Source organism: Bos taurus, chromosome 2 (genome assembly GCF_002263795.3).
Source record: "Bos taurus isolate L1 Dominette 01449 registration number 42190680 breed Hereford chromosome 2, ARS-UCD2.0, whole genome shotgun sequence".
In the NCBI taxonomy this organism is placed as follows: Eukaryota; Metazoa; Chordata; class Mammalia; order Artiodactyla; family Bovidae; genus Bos; species Bos taurus.
The window spans coordinates 94,529,366-94,548,462 of record NC_037329.1 but is presented as its reverse complement, the minus strand read 5'-3'; the positions used below and the strand labels follow the sequence as shown (position 1 = coordinate 94,548,462).

Genomic DNA, 19,097 nt, shown 5'->3' with positions numbered 1-19,097 from the left:
CAGCAATGGTTTAGGAGGACTTTTTTCGAACACCAAAAAAGAGAGACCTTACTGGTATTGCTGGCAAGAATGCAACCACTAGATGACAACATTCAAGAAAGTAATTTATTTAATGAAGTTCAGCATATAAAGAGTTAAATAAAAAGAAGTCATAATCTCTCAGGAATCATGAAGAAGCAAAGCTTATCCTATGACCTTTAAAAGGCCTCAAGGGTTACTCTCTGAAGTTCTACTTTGGTATTTCTTCTTATGCAAGAAACAAACAAAAAAAAGTTAAATTTAAGAACTGTCCATGGTCACCCAGGCCATCATTTAGTATAATAACCAAATCATTTGGGTGTTAGAGAGGTGGAAACTTCCCTTCTTACTTTCAAAGGTGTTTGGCTGGTGTAATAATCAAATAAAACTGATTAACAAGAGAAAAACTAATTTCATGTGTACGGGAGTCCATATATGAAATTCAAAGCAGTAACCAAGGCAAGCAGCTTGTATACCTTTTAGATGAAGAATAAATTCGTGAAGAATCGATAGGACAAAGAAGTTTGGATTTGGAGTAGTGAATTAGTGAAGAAGTAACAAGTTTTGTTTATAAGGTCTTCTTGGCCCCAAATTCCCTATTTCTGGTGATAAAGATGCTTTCTACTCTCCTGATATAGGGAGGCTACCTTTCACATAGGAAGGTTATTTCCTGCTTTGGGGACAAAGAAGGGTCAGGGTATCCTTCTTGTACCAGCTCTTTCTCACATAACTTTAACTTGGAATAATCTATATGCCAAAGTAGCATATTTGAGGGTGGCATATTCTGACCCACTTCAGTACAGTTCCTCCATTTTTAAATGCTTTATACAGTTGCATATAACAGACTCCAACATTCAACAAAAAGTCATCGTTATAAACAGAATAATTACTGAAGTGTTTGAGGAACACTACAGGGTGCATCGGAGAAGGCAATGGCACCCCATTCCAGTGCTCTTGCCTGGAAAATCCCATGGATGGAGGAGCCTGGTGGGCTGCAGTCCATGGGATCTTGAAGAGTCAGACACGACTGAATGACTTCACTTTCACTTTTCACTTTCATGCATTGGAGAAGGAAATGGCAACCCACTCTAGTGTTCTTGACTGGAGAGTCCCAGGGACGGCGGGGCCTGGTGGGCTGCCGTCTATGGGGTCCCACAGAGTCAGACATGACTGAAGTGACTTAACAGCAGCAGCAGCAGGGGATGCATCAGGGCTTGGGATAAAGGCAGAGTTAATACTAGAAGGATAGGGCTTTATGAAGAAGGACTTTTGCATGGACTATGCAACCTGGCAGCTCAGAAAAGAGAGAATCCAAGTCAAGTCTAATAATATGTGCTGGGTTGAATTTTCATAAGGACCTAAGGGCATGAAATATAATTTGTATGTGAAATTAGATCACTAGACCTAGTAGAAAGTGCTTATAGATATGACATCCTTAATTTTCATAAATCTTTCTCTTTGGCAGTTAATGATAAACCTCTGTTTCAGTGGAAAACATATGGTAATGGTGCATTCCACTTATTGTGTAACTAAAGAGTTGACATGGATTTTTTTTAATGAGGTACCATTTAAAAGTGCTGTTATCTGTCCTTGATGATTTTTGACCTAATAAAATGGCAATGTCATATGCTTCAACATAAAATATGGATTATTAATTTAATAAAATAGAAAGATATATCTATATTATTTATTTTATTGCATAAATATTTGTTTGGTTTGTATATTTTATTTATACACATTATATAGTTAACTATGTCTAACACTAAAACTATACTCAACATACTATAGTTTTGAGAATGGAGAAAACACTTCCTCCTTCATTCACTAAACTTTTATTGAGTACCTACTATGTTTCCTGCACTCTCTGTTCTGTATTTGAGACACACAAACGAGTAAAGCTTTGTCTTTATCTTTATCACCTTGCCCTTGAGACTTTCAACATTTAGCAAGGGAGATAAACACACCAACAGGTGGTTACTACAGAGAGCATGTGTACAAGGATTAAGAAGGAGGTCCCTGAAGTCAGACCCAGAAGTCTTGTCTGGGCTTCACCACTTTTGTTAATTGCCCAACCTTCCTTAGCCTCATAGAAATAATAATAGTACTTCACAGGGTTGTTGTGAGAATGAAATGTGAAAATGCAGCTGCTTAGTGTTGTAGTACACATAACAAGTCTCAGGAGATGTTACCCTATTACTATAATGTGTTAAATGGTGTCATATAATTAGGTCCTGTCGTATAATGTCGTATGCTTCGTTTGCTTCATTTTGAATGTAGTTAGGTAGACTGTTCTTAATTATAAGCCATACATTATTGGATGTAATTTGCTCCTGATAATAGTTTATTTATTTATTTATTTATTTTCTGATAATAGTTTAGAGAAAAATCTCATCATCTTTCCCTGTAAGTGGGACTTGTTTTCATTCAAGAATCCTGATCTAATTAAGTGGCCGGACAGATTTAAAACATCTCTAATCATCATTCTTTTAACACCTTTAATAAGAAAGAGGACCTGAGAACAAAAACTAATGGATTTGATGATAATTAAGAGCTGAAATTTCCTTCTCAAACTCACTTTTGCCTTTCAAGCAAATATAAATGTTAGTTGTTGCCAAGATGCCCATGACCGTGAATGCCTTTTCTCAAAACCCACCAAATATGGGACTACCTTGGCGGTCCAGTGGTTAAGAATGCACCTCACAATGCATGGGGTGTGGGTTCCATCCCTGATTGGGAAACTAAGATTCCACGTGCCACAGGGCAACTAAACCAGTGTGGCACAGCTACTGAGCCCGCATACTGCAACAAAAGATCCCAGGTGATGCAAACAGACTCAATGCAGCCAAGTAAATAAATATTTTTTTTTAAAAACCTCACTGAATAGTTTTACTGCCAGCCAGTAAATATTTGTGCATGTGCTCTCAGTTTGACTCTTTGTAGCCCTCCAGGTTCCTCTGTCCATGGAATTTTTCAGGCAAGAATACTGGGCGGCTGCTGCTGCTGCTGCTGCTAAGTCGCGTCAGTCCTGTCCGACTCTGTGCGATCCCATAGACGCCAGCCCACCAGGCTCCCTGTCCCTGGGATTCTCCAGGCAAGAACACTGGAGTGGGTTGCCATTTCCTTCTCCAATGCGTGAAACTGAAAAGTGAAAGTGAAGTCGCTCTGTCGTGTCTGACTCCTAGCGACCCCACGGACTGCAGCCTACCAGGCTCCTCCGTTCATGGGATTTTCCAGGCAAGAGTACTGGAGTGGAGTGCCATTGCCTTCTCCGAGAGTACTGGGCTGGGTTGCCATTTTCCTACGTCGGGATCTTCCTGATCCAGGGATCGAACCCTCATCTCTTATGTGTACTGGATGGGCAGGCAGATTCTTTACCACTGGCGCCACCTGGGGAGCAAAGAGAGTATGAAGGAAGTATCTGGGTGTATGAAGGGAAGCGAAGCAACTGTCTGGTGGAGGAGAGAGATTCATCAAACAAACATTCAAATATATAAAAATTCTAAAGGAAGAGTGTAGAGCAGGGACCCTGATTTAAGTTGAGGGATAGACTTGTGGAGATCAGGAAAGAATTCACTTAGGAAAGTAATATCTAAAAACATAGCTTACCCTTTAGAAGAACTGATGATTTTCTCCTTAATTCCAAACCACCAGCAAGTCCAGGAAATGAGTTTAGTCAAATCAATTGTTTGGTTACTTTATGGGAAATACTAAGTCTATAGAAATTGTTTATTGTATTACTCAAATGTATGCTGCTGCTGCTGCTGCTAAGTCGCTTCAGTCGTGTCCGACTCTGTGCGACCCCATAGACGGCAGCCCACCAGGCTTCCCCGTCCCTGGGATTCTCCAGGCAAGAACACTGGAGTGGGTTGCTATTTCCTTCTCCAATGCATGAAAGTGAAAAGTGAAAGTGAAATTGAAATCGCTCAGTCGTGTCCGACTCCAGCAATCCCATGGACTGAAACCTACCAGGCTCCTCCCTCCATGGGATTTTCCAGGCAAAAGTGCTGGAGTGGGGTGCCACTGCCTTCTCCGACTCAAATGTATAGATAATACTAAATGTGACTCTTCTTTTGATTGTCATTCTGCCCCATATGGGCTTTTATTTCATTAATTATTCAAAATAAGACCATTCACCTCTAGGGTAATTCTATCATTATCAACACACTCAGACACAAAATGTATATTTAATTCAGTTGTTTACATTGAATAACCAAGAAGATGGAAAATTTTGAAGATAGTAAAATGACTAAATTCTTCCTTGTTTGGGAGAGGTGCCTTGCTCTGGGATGGTATCAGGAGGCATTTCTCCTTGGTTTGCTTTTTGATTTCTAAGAGATTGAATAGGGAAGGAGGACCTTCAGAACATGCCTAACACGGTTTATCTCTTAGGAGGGATCATAATATACCAAACACTATTTAAAAGTGTATTTTCATATCTCCTTACAAATGTATTCTATCCCCCAGAACATAGGAGCGGGTGGAGGAAATGATTGTGAAGAGTATCTCTTCATTTTAACTTTCTATTAGATTATTTATAAGAATATTCACACTCATTTATTTCAGTCTTAATTAAACAAAAGCTTGATTTGTTAAAAACTAGGTCTATTTTCAAACCTTGTCAAATGGAATTTGTACTGAGTACACTTCAATAATTTTCTAAAAAGACAACTTCTTCCTTTTTACACTTTTCTCAAGCAGCCAGTAAATAACTCATTCATCAAACGTAAGAGAGTGCCCAAACAGGATTTCTTTGGAAAAGCTCATTTTTTTTTGTTTTTTTGTAGGGCTTTTTTTATTTTTGCTTAGTCAGACAGTTGATGTATTTTCTAACCAGTTGGATCACAGCAAGTCACAGAGATTTCAGCAAGAAGCCCAGTTTACTTCATTCCCATCTTTATCACAAGAAATGAACTTGATCTACATAAATCATTTGACATAAAATAAATAAACTCCTTTAAATGGAATATTATCACAGGATCAAAATGTTCCCCTTTGGAAAGGAAGGAATGAGTGTAATGTAGCTTTACTGTCCCAGCAAGAAACCATTATTTTGTTGCTCCCGTGGTATCTTTCAACTAATGTTTTCTTTCAGAATGAAGCACAAATCCAGAATGTTATCTAAACTAATTACAAATAATATCATCAAATGAGCTCTCTGATTAGAACCAGTGATCATTAAACTAGCTGGAAGCCCAAGAATGTGCTACCTTTCAACAAAACCATATGTTAGTTTTGTGAATTATTTCATAGTACACCCTAATAAAAAATCACTAATAAAGTAAGATATAAAAATGATATTGCATATTTCCTGAGCTCTTACTATGATCCAGGCACTGTGCTAGGCACTTATATACATTATCCTGTGTAATTCTTACAACAACCCTAGAGTGGTTTGCTGATGGTGTTCCTCCCCAGATCACAGATGAAGAAACTAAAATTTAGTTCAGTTCAGTTCAGTGGTTCAGTCATGTCTGACTCTTTGTGGCCCCCTTGGACTGTAGCACACCAGCCTTCCCTGTCCATCACTAATTCCCAGAACTTGCTCAAATTCATGTCCATTGAGTCAGTGATGCCATCCAACCATCTCCTCCTCTGTCATCCCCTTCTCCTGCCTTCAAACTTTCCCAGAATCAGGGTCTTTTCCAGTGAGTCAGTTCTTCTCATAAGGTGGCCAAAGTATTGGAGCTTCAGCTTCAGCATCAGTCCTTCCAATGAATAATCAGGACTGATTTCCTTTAAGATTGACTGGTTTGATCTCCCTGTAGTCGAAGGGACTCTCAAGAGTTTTCTCCAGCACCACAGTTTGAAAGCATCAATTCTTCAGTGCTCAGCTTTCTTTATGGCCCAACTCTCACATCCATACATGACTACTGGAAAAATCATAGCTTTGACTAGACGGACCTTTGTTGGGAAAGTAATGTCTCTGCTTTTTAATATGCTGTCTAGGTTGGTCATAGCTTTTCTTCCAAGGAGCAAGCATCTTTTAAGTTCATGGCTGCAGTCACCATCAGCAGTGATTTGGGAGCACCCCCCCAAAATAAAGTCTGTCGCTGCTTCCAATGTTTCCCCATCTATTTGCCATGAAGTGATGGGTCTGGGTGCCATGATCTTCGTTTTTCAAATATTGAGTTGTAAGCCAGCTTTTTCACTCCCTTTCACTTTCATTAAGAGGCTCTTTAGTTCCTCTTTGCTTTCTGCCATAAGGGTGGTATCATCTGCTTATCTGAGGTTATTGATATTTCTTCTGGCAGTCTTGATTCCCCCTTGTGCTTCATCCAGCCTGGCATTTCACATGATGTACTCTGCATATAAGTTAGATAAGCAGGGTGACAGTATACAGCCTTGACCTACTCCTTTCCCGATTTGGAACCAGTCTGTTGTTCCACGTCTGGCTCTAACTGTTGCTTCTTGGCCTGCATACAGATATCTCAGGGGGGCAGGTCAGGTGGTCTGGTATTCCCATCTCTTTAATAATTTTCCACAGTTTGTTGTGATCCTCACAATCAAAGGCTTTAGTGAAGTCAATGAAGCAGAAGTAGATGTTTGTAATAAAAAATATGGTACCTGTGACCACTGTTATTGATTTGCTGATGTAGAGGAGGAAAAAAGAAAAACATCCTTCTTCCTCTTCTTCTAGATTCTCAGCTGGAGCACCTATAAAAAATACAAGTTAATAGGAGGAAAGCATTCAGATTTTTAAATATAAGTTTAAATAAGAGCCTTTACATAAGAGCCTTCATAAGGAAATGAAGACCTAAGGAAATAGTTAAGTTTGAGTGTTTTTATGCATACTAGGTTTGATGAAAAGTGAAGAGTCATTGAGAAATGTCATAGAACAAAATGAATGTGAACTAAGAGTGGTAAATTGGGGAAAACTTAGCAAGGCTGTTCATTCAGATTCCACTCAGCATCCTTCCTTCTTTGGAGATAAAGATGTTCCTTTCCCTAGGGCATAAGGAGGGCACCTTTCACTTGAGGATCTCATGCCTGACTCAGGGGAGGGTCAGAAATCCTTCTTGCACCTGTTGTTTCTCATACTCCTTCAGCTTAAACTATTGCATATGCCACGGTACCATTATTTGGGGCTAGCAGTGGAACCTCATCAGTATCTATGTTGGATTGAGGGGGGAAATGTGAAGTAGTACCTACAATAACAAAATAGGAAATAGAAGTACACTATTAACATAGAGAAGACTGGAGACAGAAGTAATAGAAGGCTCTGTATCTGACACTGAGCTTCACTCCATTGCCAAGTTTTTCTCCTCACAACTCCCTAATACAATAGATATTATTATTATATTATCCCTATTTTTACAGATGGAGAAATTGCTGCTTAGAGATTTTGACTGACTTTCCAAGGCCACACAGGTGAGAGACAGAGAGATAGCAGTGGGTGGTAGCGAGAATTCAGATCTTAGTTCTCTGCCCAGGAATTGGACCTGGGATGAAAATCAGGAATCCCAGCCGCTAGTTCACCAGGGGCTAGAGGCTAGAAGCAAAATTCCCCTGGCCCTTGCCCCCATTGAAAAGTGCATTTCTCAAGGAGGCAAAAACTGTAGAAACAGGTACAATGTTTATTTTTAGAAATATAGCACACCAAGTGGGAGAGGACACAGAGAAATAGTTCGTTTCATTAAGACAGAAGCAAGACAGAGATACACACCAGGAGAGAAAGGGTGTGAGCATCCTGGCTGATGAGGAGGAGTGTGGTAAAGAGGTGGTTAAATCATTTACGTAGGGCAGTTCTGGGTCTTTGTTTACCTTTGGCCAATTATCTGTCTTCTCTCACCCTCTATCTGTCCTAGGACCCTCTCCGACATGCATGTGCAACTTTTTCCCAAGATGGATTCCAACCCAGGGGCCTATGGAGGGACCTTGGCATCACCTATGCTGGGGTGGTGCCACCTCCTTTTTGACCCCTAAGGAGACTTTCTACACATGTGCAGTGACTCCCTTGGCCCAAGAATGGGAAATACGTGACCTCTTGATCTTTTATTCCAACAGGGTTTAGCCTCTCTCTGTCCCTGCCATAACCATTATCTTAAAGTGTCCATAGGAGGCAAAGTCCAGCTGTTATTTGCATTTCAAGATGGAAGTAAATATCTAGCCCAGAGCCCACCTGCATCCTTGCTTAGAATTGTAAAATGTAGGCTAGCTGTAAATGCCTAGCCTGGAGCCCATCTATTTCCTGCCTCCAAAGTGGCACTGCAGTTAGAAGCCAAGGTCTGCCTGACTCCAGGGCTTTCATTCCTACCTACCATAAAATGTGGCCCAGAAAGAATTCTGATTGTTTCTGGATTACATCAAAGCACATGGTGCGGAGGGACTGGTAGGGAAGAAGGTAGTTTACCCAGGGTAACAAGACAGAAAGACAGGAGGGAAGACTGGAGAAGGGGATGTAGAAGTAAAAGTCAGCTTTACATAAACACCCTAATGGGTTTAGTTATTTCAGGGAATAGCTAGGGCAGGGCAGGTCTCTCGGCTGATCTCATAGAACTGAAATTTCTTGGGTGGCCACTGGGACTTCTCTTCATCCTGCTTTGGTGAGGCAAATGGTGTATCCTCAGGATGAGGAAGGCATCCTGTGTACTCCAGCTGCAGCGCTGACCAGGCAAAGTGCCATGTCTAGCCAATTATTTTGAAGTTTGGAGGTGGCTGGAACACTGGCTTGGTTCCCTTTCTCTGAGTAGTGGCTGAAGGGATTAAGAGGCCTCAGTCTGACTGCAAAAAAAGAGAAAAAGCAAGAGAGATAAAACGAAAGCTGTACATATTTGAATGCTGTGTTAATGTCCTGGCTGTGTAAAACAATTGTACTAAGCTTCCAACAGTCATATCAAGGGCCTGGCTTTAACATACCGTTCTTAAAGAGAGCAGATAGGAATGAAGAGTGAAGGGAAAAGAGTTTGAGATCCCTAAATTTAGGAAGAATTTGCTTCAGCAGTGCAACCTTGTGGTGGTATCAGGATTTTCTCTCCTTCAGCCCTCCCTGCTTGCCTGATATTGGACTTCAACCAAGCCCTCGCCCCCACCTCACCCCTTCCTCTAAATGAGCCCTAATGTTCCCTTCCTCTAAATGTGTCCCCCTGTCCTAATGTTTAGTGGTATCGTTACCCTAGGAGTAGAAGGTAAATTTAGATTTTGGAAATTCATGGCCAGAAAGAAACTTTATAGACACTTTTTAAAACACCTTACCACATCCCTACCTCTCTCTTCCTACTTCCATTTGCCCTCCCAAGGTTAGACTAATACTGTTGGAAGAAAGACCTATTAAAAGACCTGATTTTATTTTTTAAAACAGGTAAATCATGACCCACATACAAATATAAAGTTAACCTGTTTCAAAGGCTTTACTTAACTCATTAATTAATGATACAATCAGTTAAATGGGTTAAAAGGAGAATTCAAAGTCTCACACATGTATAGTATAGACCATCAGGACTGTTGAAATGGATTTATAAACAGTTGCAAAACTGGTCAATATTTATAGGACAATAATTGATTGCATCTCACTAGACACAGTTCATTTGTATTTCTCTGGAGGAGATTATTTGCATTTTGAAAAGTTGTCTGTAACTTTCATGATTGTAAAATACACGAAAGACAATCACAAGCAGAGAAAACCTGAAATAGAGCTCCACCATAAATCATATTTTTCAGGATGTCTATATATCATAAATCGTGTCTGACAGTGTACCTCTGTATTAAGACCACTTGTACTTACTGATTTTATCTCCAATGTTCCACCTCAGTATGTCAAGAAGTTGAGGATTATGGTCCTTTTTGAGCAGTATAAGATATCACTTTGAAAACACTTTAGATAATTTGCTGATCTTATTTAAAAGGATAATTTTAGGTTGGTGGTTTTGGTTACTAAGTTGTGTCCAACTCTTGCGACCCCATGGACTGTAGCCCGCCAGGCTCCTCTGTCCATGGGATTCTCCAGGCGAGAATACTGGAGTGGGCTGCCATTTTTAGGCTACTCCATGTAAAATAACTAATTACAAATTTAAACAAATTATTTTGGATAAAAGTTGCCTAGGGAGCAAGCAGCTTTTTAGATTTGAAAATGAGAAGGTGGATGCTGGACAGGAAAAATTGAAGTCTCCCACGCCAGTGTTCTTGCCTGGAGAATCCCAGGGATGGCAGAGCCTGGTGGGCTGCAGTCTCTGGGGTCGCACAGAGTCGGACACGACTGAGCGACTTAGCAGCAGCAGCAGCAGTGATACTTCACTTGACGTTCTCTGTTTCTAAGCTGGAAGTAGAAATAGTAAGGCTAGAAGAGCAGACTATAAAGCGTGCCCTGAAACAACCGCAGTGTATGCTTCTGGGGGACACTTTAGCCCCTGTTAGCCACCAGCGCTATCAGCCCCAGTGGTCTGCAAGGAAGTCATGATCCTGAGAAAGCGTTTGTTTCATGGTTAACACTTCCGCCCAGGCCCAGGTGGGGAAACATCCAAATAGGACAAAACGGATCCCCCCGGCAGCTGCGCCCTTTTTCCACATCTGTTTAGTTTCCTCTTGGTTCTTGTTCCAGTCCTGATTTCTGCATTCTGATTCCTGACTGTTCAGTTTCCTGCAGCGTTATTCATTTCTGGTCTCGTTGAGTTTTGACCATTTGTTAATAAATAAGCTATACATGCTTTGATGTGTTGGCTTCATATAGCTTCCTGTGTGGAGCACTGGTTTTCCTAGTTTCAAGTCAGCTCGAAATTGTGTGGTGGTGGGTCCTCTCCTCCTAAGCCCTTAGTTGCCAATGCCCTTTTTTCCTCAAGGTCACCCTCTACCTGAGCACCCTAACAGGTTTGCATTCAAAAGGCTCTCTGCTGCCCCCTCCAGGAACCCAGAAGCACTACCTCAAATTGCTTCTCAACTCAGCTTCACCCAGATTAACTACTTGGCTGTTGAAATAATCACAGAATTCCGAGTCTCTCAATTTACAGTAAGAAAGAAAAAGTAAGCAAAAACAGTAAAACGAAGTTCTTTGTTGGCCATAATGATAGGAGCTGATGTGTAATAGAACTATTCATCTATACCGAAATTCCCAGGAGGCGCTAGTGATGAAGAACCCGCCTGCCAATGCAGGAGACATAAGAGATAGGGGTTCAATCCCTAGGTCGGGAAAATCCCCTGGAGAAGGGAATGGCAACCTAATCTAGTATTCTTGCCTGGAGGATCCCATGGACAGAGGAGCCAAGGATCAACCACAGGCCCTGGTCAGTGAGAGCACAGAGTCCTAACCACTGGCCCTTCCCTGCCGCTTTTACTATACTGTATGTTTGCTTTTACTATACTGTATGTTTGTGTATGGAGAAGGCAATGGCACCCCACTCCAGTACTCTTGCCTGGAAAATCCCATGGATGGAAGAGCCTGGTAGGCTGAAGTCCATGGGGTCGCTAAGAGTTGGACACGACTGAGCGACTTCACTTTCACTTTTCACTTTCATGCACTGGAGAAGGAAATGGCAACCCACTCCAGTGTTCTTGCCTGGAGAATCACAGGGACGGCGGGGCCTGGTGGGCTGCTGTCTATGGGGTCGCACAGAGTCGGACACAACTGAAGCGATTTAGCAGCATGTATGTGTATATGCTGTTTTTCTGAATTGCTTGAGAGGAAGTTGCATACATTATATCCCCTTTCCCATATATTTTTCAGTGCCTATTTCTTAAAAACAAGGACATTCTCCTACATAACCACTGTATATTTACCAATTACAGTAAATTTAAAATTGATCCTGTATTTTTGGCACAATGGTAAAGAATCCACCTGCCAGTGCAGGAGGTGCCAGAGATGCAGGTTGGATCCCTGGGTCCGGAAGATCCCCTGGAGAAAGAAATGGCAACCTGCTCCAGTATTCTTGCCTGGAAAATTCCATGGACAGAGGAGTCTGGTGGTCTATAGTTCAGGGTGTAGCACAGAGTCGGACTGGAGTGGGTGACTGAGCGTACACACACACACAGTTGATTTATAATGTGTTAGTTTCTGGTATACAGCAAAGTGATTCAGTTATACATATATGTGCATTCTTTTTGATATATTTTCCATTATGATTTATCACAGGATATTGAATATAGTTCTCTGTGCTCTACAGTAGGACCTTGTTGTTTGTCCATTCTATGTGTGATAGTTTTGATGCAATCCTTTGTTAACTCTAATCTATAATCCATATTCTAATTTTGTCAATTGATCTAGCAATGTTCTTTCTGGCTTTTTATTTTCTTCCAGTACAAGAGGCATGCCAGCATCACATATCTCATTAAAATTGTCATGTTTCTCTAATCTGTTTTAATCCAGAACATTTACACAGCCTTTTTTGACTGTGATGACACTGGCATTTTTAACGAAAACAGAACTTTAAAAAAAATGTTCTTCGTTTGGAGTTCGTCTGATACCCATCTTGCGTTGCAGATTCAGTTCTGCTAGAAGAAAATTTTAGTGGTCTTCTTCTAGTTTAAGACAGAGTTTAATGGTCAGATGTTTACTAGTTTATGCCCTTAGAATCAACATCTGCATGTGGAATGGGAGGTGAGGGGGTGGGCATGGGGGACAGCACAACCAGGCAGAGGGAGAGATTAAGCTGTAAGGGAGAACTGACAACCATATTTGACTCTCAATGGACCTCTGAAGCTAAAATGGACGTATCAGAATTACCCTTCACTGATCCAAGGTGACCAGGCCTTCCTACTTCCGTCTTAATCATTGTTGGCAGTTGGCTACTCTAGAAGGGCCTCTATGTAGTAGCAGAAGTCTCTGAAGGGCTGTTATTTACAGATGGGGGCACTCTCTTGACAGCTCTTCCAGGAGTGAGGACAACAAGTTTGTCCTTATAGAGGGATCTGGAGAATGCATTTCCATTCACCACATTTCACGATTAAAATCAGATTTTTTCACTTCTATCTGGATGACTGCTATGTATGTGTATACATATATATGTATATTTTCTTTTTTATTGGAATGGGCTATGATCCATAGTATCACAAAGAATCAGACACAACTGAAGTGACTTAGCACACATGCATGCACATGGTTGATTTACAAGGTTGAGTTACAATAATTTCTGCTATACAGCAAAATGACCCAGTTATATATACATTTTTAAACATTCTTTTCCATTATCCTAGTGCTTTTCTGAATCTTTTGAAAGTTAGATTGTAGACTTCAGCCCTAAAAACTTCAGCATTTACCTAGAATAAAGAAGATTGTCCTACAAAACAATATTATTAACATACCTAAGAAAATGAATAAGATAACTTAATGATATTCAATTCATATTAAAATTCCCCCTATTATTCTCAAAATATCTTTTATAGCTTTTTAAAATCAGTATCTAATCAATCATATTAAATCCCTAATCATATTAAACTCCCTTTTCTCTTTTTAACTAGAATAATCACTCTTTTTCCATGACAAAGCCTTTCTAAGGAGATGGGGTCTGATGTCTTGAAGAACCTTGCTATTTTTTTTTTTTTTCAAATTTGAAAGTCATAAGACTTAATGTTGCAAGAACTGAGGATGTTGCTTTTTCTTAGATGATTTTAAGTATTAATACAGATGAAATAATTTTTAAAGATGTAAACTGCCTTTGTTGGTGAAGGACAGGTAAGCCTGGCATGCTGCAGTCCAGCTCAGTTCAGTTGCTCAGTCATGTCCAACTCTTTGCGACGCCATGAACCGCAGTACACCAGGCCTCCCTGTCCATCACCAACTCCTGGAGTTCACCCAAACCCATGTCCATTGAGTCGGTGATGCCATCCAACCATCTCATCCTCTGTCGTCCCCTTCTCCTCCTGCCTTCAGTCTTTCCCAGAATCAGGGTCTTTTCTAATGAATCAGTTCTTCCCATCAGGTGACCAAAGTATTGGAGCTTCACCTTCAGCATCAGTCCTTCCAATGAATATTCAGGTCCGATTTCCCTTAGGATGGACTGGTTGGATCTCCTTGTTGTCCAAGGGACTCTCAAGAGTCTTCCCCAACACCCCGGTTCAAAAGCATCAATTCTTTGGCACTCAGCTTTCTTTATAGTCCAACTCTCACATTCTTACATGAGTACTGAAAAAACCATAGCTTTGACTAGATGGACCTTTGTTGGGAAAGTAATGTCTCTGCTTTAAAAAGACATTACTAGACATATGCTGTCTAGGTTGGTCGCAGCTTTTCTTCCTAGGAGCATTTTTAATTTCATGGCTGCAGTCACCATCAGCAGTGATTTTGGAGCCCCCCAAAATAAAGTCTTTCACTGTTTCCATTGTTTCCCCATCTGTTTTCCATGAAGTGATGGGACCAGATGCCATGGTCTTAGTTTTTGTTTAATGTTGAGTGAGTTTTAAGCCAGCTTTTTCACTTTCCTCCTTCACTTTCATCAAGAGGCTCTTTATTTCTTCTTTGCTTTCTGCCATAAGGGTGGTATCATCTGCTTATCTGAGGTTATTGATATTTCTCCTGACAATCTTGATTCCAGCTTGTGCTTCATCCAGCCTGGCATTTCACATGATGTACTCTGCATATAAGTTAAATAAGCAGGGTGACAATATACAACGTTGATATACTCCTTTCAGTCCATGGGGTCCCAAACAGTCAGACACAACTGAGTGACTGAACAATAACAATCTTTAGAATTGTAATTGAAGGCCTACTTTTATATCCATAATTAATTAAGGGGAGTCAAAGTGAAGTAAAGAGATAAAATGGTTTTATACCATTTTTATTACATTTTTACAAAATTTAGTCAATATTTGTGCACTAGTGTGTTTGTATGTGGAAACATAACTAGATTCTATTTAACTTTCACATCTTCTCTAACAAAAAGTAAAGGAAAATAAAAAGCCACTTAGTATTTCTGTAATTTTTTAAAAAAGGAAATGAAAGACTCATTATCTCACCTATCATATTATGTTGTTTCATGATCATATTGCTAAAGCTTTTTAGTCCTTTCAACTTAGCACTCATTATGAACAGCTCTTATCCTCTTAAAATATTATGACTCATTCATTATAACAGATTAAGAAAGGCATGAGACACAAGAATGTTTCAGATTATTTCCAAACAGGTTTTTTTACCTAATGTCCTTCAGTTGAACTAGTTATGAATTTTCTGATGGAAAATAAGTTTATTTCTGCTAGGTGTTTGTCAGAATACTTGCAAAATTTGTCACTGCCGCCATCTTGGCAGCTAACAAGAATACTTTTCTGTCTCCTCCTTCTTTTCTCCTTTCTTCTATTTTTAACAGAAAGAATTTACTGTTAAACCTATATTTTTACCCAAACTAAGATATATCCCATAAAAACTAAACGAAGTGGGAAACCTAAATATAAAACTAAATATTTAATGTTATGAGTAGGATAAAATATAATAGACAGCAGGTCATTTTGCCTATTTTGAGCTAATCTATTTTGGTTCAGCACCATTCTTTGAGTGCCTATTATGTTTAGGCTCCTGTACTGGACTGTATAGTTCCTGTACTGTGGGAGTCACAAATTTCATTAATTCATTTATTCATTCATTTTTATAGTCTCTAGGACTAAAGCAAGTTTAGGAAAGAGAAGGAAATGGTGGGAAAATATATGTTTTTCCATAGAGATTTATTAAGTGGTTATTCCTCTTCTTTGATTTCATAAGCTGAATTTTTAAAAGAACATCATGCTGTTTCAGTCAAATGGTTTCCAGACACACAAAATATGCCAATTCAAACTCCCTATCCAGGTGACATGAGCAAAATTAGTGGAGTAAGGATCTCAGAAAATTCTCTTTCCCAGAAGCTGCAATAAACTGGCAAAATGGTCAGAATCAAAATTTTCAAAACTCTGGAAATTACCCAAAGACTTGCAACAATCTGGGGAGTGTTTGTCAAAGAGAAGGAGGAGAAGGAGAAAGGAGAGGAGGAAAAACAGCTCAATCTCAGTGAAAGAAACGAGTTTTCTGTCTTAAAAAAAAATTTTTTTTTAAATTTTTTGGCCACACCACTCAGCAGGTAAGATCCTAGTTCCCTAATCAGGGATCAAAACCATGCTCCCTGCATTTGAAGCATGGTTTCTTAACCTCTGGACCACTAGGGAAGTCCCTCGATGGCATTTTTAACTTTCCCTAGTCCCATCTCATACTCTCCTGCTTTATGATATTCTTAAAAACCAACAGCCTGCTGGTGAAGGGTGAAGAACAGCAGCCTGAGAGCCAAGGGAAGGGACAGAAAGGGGCTGAAGCTCTTTCAAAGCTCCATCCCCAGAGAATTATTGTATGGCCTGTCTGTTGGATAGGAATTTTCCCTGGAAAATTCCACTTGCTGGGTGATTTATTTGACTTAACTCAGAGCTCATTCAGCATGAAAATTTTTTTTCCACATAAGCATTTTTCAAAAAAATTACAGGCAGTTACTTAACTTTGCAGCTGCCTGAGGTGATGGATACCAGTTGGGTGAAAACATTAGACTAACTAGAAAATTAAAAACTGGGAATGAGACATACAGAGGGTCTTTTTGAAGCTTCTGAATCAAGAAGGCCACACACATGTATGGATTGTGCTCATGCCCACGGCTCTGTGCATTGCCAAGACTGACTTGAAAAGGCTCTAAGCTCTCACCTCTCGATGACCTTAAGATTCTGTGTAAGGGAGGTGAAGGCTAAGGCAGAGCTGAAAAATGCACTCTCCTCCTAACACGCACATAGAGCCTCTCACCAAAAGCCAGGATACTTGTTGGTTCTAGGCATTTAAGTAAATTTCCAGGTCCTGAAACTCTGAGTTGGTATATATTAGATCTTTTCCATTCTTCATTTTTAGCCTTTCTTTCATATCTTGCATATCATCATCTTTCTATACTACATTTTGGATAACTTCTTCAGATATGTCTTCTAGTTTACATTCTCCCTTCAACTGAGTATAAACTACAATTTTATGTATCCATTAAATTAAATTTCAAGGTTAACTTTGTAATTTCTAAAAGTTCTACTCTATTTATTTATTTATTTTTTGGCCGTGCCATGCGGGTTCTTAGCTCCCCAACCAAGGTTGGAACCCATGCCTCTGCATTGGGAGCTCCGAGTCTTAACCACAAGACCACCAGGGAAGTCCCTCTATTGGATTCTTTGTAAAACTTTCTTTTCCAAAAGTCAATATTCTGCCTAAAATTCGAGTGGTTATTGGTGCTTCTGTCCTTTGTATTCAGTGTTTTAAAGTATTCTGCTAAATTTCTGTTTTCTTGTGTATAAGATGGAAGGACTAGAGTAGATTATCTCCATTATCTTATCTCACTTCCAGGACTATGATTCTATGCTGTTAAGCTACCCTGACTCCAACCACTTTCAAAGAAATTAAAGAATTGAAACTAATCTGTAAGGGAAGAGAACTCTCATTCCACAAACAATAATGGAAAAAAGAATAAAAGTAACAGAAATGACAACCAGATATTTGGGGGTGAATATGGGATATAAGAAATTTTTTTCCCTTCATTGTACATCACATATGAAAGAACTGTTCTAGTCTTTTCTCTCTACCCTCCATGCTACCCTATCCATCTTAAACACTTAGCAGAAAAAATTAATAAAAAAACAAATAAAATACTTAGAGACAGCACCGCATATATACATGATAGATAGAAGACCATGACTAAGCCACAGAATCAGCTGTACATCCTGATCCATAGCCAGGAGAGCCATCAAACTGTACCAAGTATAACATTAGAGTAACCAAAATCTGGAGTTTCAGGGTTGGCAGAACTTTAGACATTAAGTCCAGTCACGTTTGATGTCAGAAAAACCTTCAGCTTATTGTTGTCTCATTAAACATCTCTTAAGAATGAGATCTGTACCATCATCTGACAAAGCTTTGTACTTGACCAAAAGCCCCATGGCTTCATTTCATTACTCTTCAGCACTGTTTCACTGGGGCCTTGAACACATAGGAGATATTCAGAAAATACCTATCAAATGAACAAATGCCACTTTTTTTTTTTTAATGCCACTTTTAACAGCTATTTATAATCTTAAGAAAGTTTTGCTTTATACTGAGTTAAAATGTCTCTTTCCCTCATAGTCTTAGCTTTTACCCTCTGGCCAGATAAAATATTTCCTGCCTCTGCATGAAAAAAAATGTTACCCTGCTCTTTCTTTTCCAGAATAAATAGCTAGAACCAGGTCATCCAAAACTCCTCCCATGATGTCATTTTAAGCTTTCCCTTCATCCTGTTCCGTCTCTTCTGGACATGTTCCAGTGTATCCTTCTTCATAAATTTAATTTCCAGGAAAGAACACAGTACCTCCAGGTGCATTCTGACAACTCAAGCAGAGTTGGACAAATACTCCCTCAATTCTATCCAAACAGCCAAGGGCAAATTCACTCCCCCTTCTGTTTTTCTAAACTGCTACATCCCTTTCTTGACTTTCATTAAGCTCATGGTCAAGGAGAAAGCATGTGTTAGGCAGAAATTTAGCATGTCCAGAGGTCAGAAGAGGTCACCCAAGGGCACTGATCTCAGTACATTTGGTGAATGGTGCCCATCCCATGGAAATGCAGGTGAAGGGGGTTGAGGGGAAACCTTCTGGGTGCATCTGTCCCCTGCTCGTGGATGGTGAAAAGGCATGGAATAAACCATTAGTTCATAGGTATGTATCTCTTTAATGTAGGCTTACCCAATCCAATTTAGGGAAATAATTCAGGTCCTGTGACTGCTGTCTAAGCACATCACAGCCGGGAAAACCTGTCTGAGAAGATGATTTGCTTTGTGCTGTAACTGGCATAAAGTTCAGTGCAGGTATTGCTTAACAAGCAAGTTCTGAAGTGAAAGAAGATAGGTAAATTTTAAAGGATATTCTGGACACTGCCTTTCAGACCCATTTTCCAGGTCAGTATGGTGGAATTAGACTTTTTTAGAAGCAGTAGAATAACCATTCTGAATATCTCTCTAGAACCTTCAAAACTTTGTGTTGAATGAAAGCAAAACTAAACTGTTTTAGACTCAAGGTATCTATGCTTACTATTAATATGACTGTTCTTAAGTGTCATTGAAGTGGAGCTTAGAAATGGCAAGGTTTTTTTTTTTTTTTAATAGTCACATGAGTTATTAAACATAGTTTCAGGGAATCATACTTTAGAC

The 19,097-nt window shown here is 39.7% G+C and overlaps 1 protein-coding gene across 10 annotated transcripts in view; it reads left to right on the top strand.

Moving 5' to 3' along the window:
- Nucleotides 1-19,097, top strand: part of CMKLR2 (chemerin chemokine-like receptor 2) — a 50,508-nt gene that overhangs the window by 8,550 nt on the left and 22,861 nt on the right. For 4 of the 10 annotated variants that reach the window (XM_005202721.5, XM_005202722.5, XM_005202724.5 and 1 more), the window contains exon 1: nucleotides 18,685-18,845. The exons of the other annotated variants lie outside the window; for them this stretch is intronic. The gene's annotated coding sequence lies outside the window, so the exon portion shown is untranslated. Of the gene's footprint in view, nucleotides 1-18,684; nucleotides 18,846-19,097 lie in introns of those variants that run through there. 10 annotated transcript variants of the gene reach the window in all.